Here is a 3,802-nt window from a genome sequence, read left to right as displayed (position 1 = left end):
GAGTGTTCGGCTATTTAAGAAGCTCTTTCTAAGAGGTATGGTTTTTGTGAATTAATGATGTGTCGGACTAAAGTCCAAAATTACAAATGGTTTACCTTCCTCGAAATCTTAAAAATAATATTTGCTTTAACACCCCTGCCTTGGTCAAGAACAGGTCTATAAATGGTGCTTTTTTACCCCTTAACATTGTGTTCAGGTAATGGCCTGCTATCATTTTCAAATCCACCCATGTTTCAAATATGTTGAATATTTGACCAACGCTATTCAATATACCGAATTGACAAGTGTCCTGCGTTGCTATCCCAAATGGCTGTTTTTATTACCCCAAACAGTTGTAATAAACGCCTTACGAGTTAATCAATTTGTCAATTCTAGAGCAAATCCGTTGCTCGCACCACATATTAGCAATGGGAAAGTCAGAGGCTTAAAGTCGCTAAGATTTGTGACATATTTTTGCGCAAAACTTACAGGGTCAAAAGTCTATACAATGTACACCCAGTTAACTGCACGTCAGGTTGTAAATTTCGATGAACTGGACTGGCATCATTTTTAAAAATACCAGCCCATTAGGTAGCTCCATTATAGTTTTCGTTTGATTTTAATAATGGACTTACTCATTAATTACTGAATATTTTTATAAACTATAGGCATGCTCTTACTGTCCAATGTTGGCACTCGTATCTACATGTCCTCAGGCGAAATGTAAATGAAATGATGGTAGTCCCATGTTTGGCTAGAGGATATGTGTGTCAGCTTAACAACTTCTAACCACAGCGCTCTCTAGAACAAACAATTGCTGTAGCAAGCACAAAACATTGATGCATGGTAAAGTGAACAACATCTTTGCATGAAGCACTTTCTTAGAGGGCATGGACGATCACCAGAATCAACCGACAGTTTCATCAGCGAGAGGATATACATTCTGGGGCACAAAAGCATTTTCTGGAAGCAGGCAGACACGGTGAGTGGTCTTTTGTGTCCTTTTCGCTTCCATCCATCCAAATCCTGCTGGTCCAACAGAGGGGGATTTGTTTTCCTGAAGTGATCGCCAAAGAAGCTTGGAGTGTGCACGCTTTTACATTCTTTAAGAATGCTTTAAGTCGTAGGTGGGCAGTGAACATATTTGGGAGACGAGGTGACGCCCTTGCCATTTTTAGGGCAAGCCCAAAGCTGAATGCGAACGCTTGTGACAGTTCCACAGCATTTTCCTTGCCATAGCTAAGCTGAATACAAATGCTGTGGCTTGGTTGTAGCACATCAGACAAGTTCACAGTTACGTCAGCCAACATGCCAGACAAGGTGTGGCCAGCCCTTAAGGACTCTGATTACAGTTCCTTTACCAATTCCGATCGAAGTATGTGCAATCGTGTCGCAACCTGCAGAAGGGCGTGCGCTTGAAGGAGATTTTTGAGGGCGGATCATCTGGTGTTTTTTTTTTGCCCTGTCTGCACCAAACTGTTCCATCGCCGTCTAACCCTTTCAACTGGTGATTCCATGATGACTGGGGAACTTGAGTTCACTTCGATCATAATAGTAAGAAACTAGTAGGGCAAACACATCTGCTGCATCCAGACATCACCTGTAATGGATTTCCATCTCTGCAAGCGCGCAATACCTGTTGACAATAATATTCTTCCGCTTCCTCATGTCGTTGTGAGGTCTCATGATGTTTCTGATTCCCATCATTGTGAATGTTTCAAGTGGAAGTGTTTGCTTTCCGCTGTGATAACAAGCCTCTGTCTTACTGCCGGCTGCTGTCTTTGTAGGTAAAGACTCTCCTGAAGACAGTTCATCATTAGATGATCTGGCATAATCTGTTTCCTTGTTTCAGTGACAGTAAGTTCTAACCTTCTGGGGTGGCCAGAGGTTGTCTTACGCTTGGAGATGGACAGACCTGCTACTGGCCCCGGCCTCTCTTTCCTTTCCCTGGCCACAGATTTCGCTGCTAAAATCTCTGTAATGGTCGAATACTAGTACACCTGCATAATCCTTCAAGAGTCCTTGTACGTTCCTTCACATTTGAAACATACATCTTAAATGACCAGCCTCGACCAGTGGATCACTCAACACAAAGCAGGAACCGTCTATCACACATCATATCATCAATGCCTGTATTTTCTACTGGCGAGACTTCTAGCTTGGAGAATCTTCTTTGGCGTGACTTGTTTGTGGGCAATGCCTCAATCCTTATCATGTTAACATCGATGTTGGCACTGTGCAAGTTCATGAGGAGAGAACATGCTTCATATCAATATCCTGCGAAACTCGGATAGCAACACAATGATTCGTGCATAAATGGCATTTAAGTCCGTTACCTCTTGTAGTCGCCAAGGATCCTCCCTGCTTCCTCAGCAGTGTCCATTGTAACACAACCTTCTTGAGAATGGTTCCATAAAAAACCGCGTCTGGCCCATTTGTTTTCAAATTCTCATATCTGTTTCTTTCTTTCCAAATGAAGGGTTCTGGACATTGCCTCAGCGTTTGCCAATTTGGCCCCAAGTTAATTACGATAATCACTATCCCTTCCTGAGTGGTTTGCAGGGTCCATGGGCTCAAATGCACACTTCTACTTTCTGCGGATAACAATGTTGTTGTGGCATCTGACAGCATCGATTGTTCTAGAGAGGGCTGATTGTTAGGAACTGAAACACTTCTTAAAAAATACGGACTACATATTCTTTTATTCGCCGAGACAACAGTAGACGAGTGGCCAACATTTGACATAGAGCATGCCTAGTTATGAAAAGATCAAGTATTTAATGAGGAATTTTTTAAGAATAAATGAAATGTATGGAACTACATATGGGCCTGGTTTATTTAAAAATGAGCGCTAGTCAGTTCATACCGAGAACAACTGACTAGCAGTTAACTGTGCTGCTTGTTATGCTTTGGTTACCCTTGTTAAGTTTTGCACAAATATGCCACACTAGACTAAAGTCTGAACTTCCCCATTGCAATATGTGCGTGGAGCAACTGGTGTGCTCTAGATCGACCGATCTGATTATCTCATAGCGTTATCAACTTTTGGTAATAAAAACACTGATTTTAGCACATCACCTTGGCTTTCTTTTGTAAATAGGTTGGTTAACATGTCAAACCATATTTGAACATGGGTGGTTTAAAATATAGCAGGGACATCTCCTTGTAACAATTTAGGGTAAAAAGCCACCATAGAGCCTGATTCTTGTCCAATGAGGGTGCAAAAGCAATATTAAGCATTTGCCCGAGAAGGTCAAAAATTGGTGACCTTTTGACCTCCAGTGACTCATTATTCAACTATTATTAGAAAGAGCTGTCTTAAATACGCAACATTGTGGAGTGGTCCCATGATCCATTACTTTAAACAACACAGATCTAGACTTTTGTTTCCCCACCCCTAATTTTTTCGCCGATTTTTGAGTGTGACGCTCTCTACACAAAAGGGTTAATACAGAAAATTGCTCAAGGGTCGACGGGTTGTCATCCACATAGTAAAGTTGAAGACCAAGTACCTAGTCCTACAAGAATCAGCAAAGAAAAAAACTTTAACTCTCAGTGCAGGGTTCCGCCCAAAATCGGGGTTTGGCTCCCGGACTAAATAGGAGATTGGAGAATATTTGTTTGGGAAAACACACGGAGACTCCAAACATGACTAGGACGGGCACCGGCAACTGTTCCTAGCGACATCTACTGGCTATAAACGTTACTATTTGCGGCTAGAATATGTCTATGCATAGTTGTCTATCCCAAAAAGAAATCGAGTAGATCTAGATTTAAAGCTAGGACCACCCTCCCCACCCCCTACACCCACCCAGCATGACAT

This window comes from Priapulus caudatus, unplaced genomic scaffold, assembly GCF_000485595.1.
Source record: "Priapulus caudatus unplaced genomic scaffold, Priapulus_caudatus-5.0.1 Scaffold1646, whole genome shotgun sequence".
Taxonomy (NCBI): domain Eukaryota; kingdom Metazoa; phylum Priapulida; class Priapulimorpha; order Priapulimorphida; family Priapulidae; genus Priapulus; species Priapulus caudatus.
The sequence above is the reverse complement of the archived record's forward strand: the minus strand, read 5'-3'. Positions refer to the sequence as shown.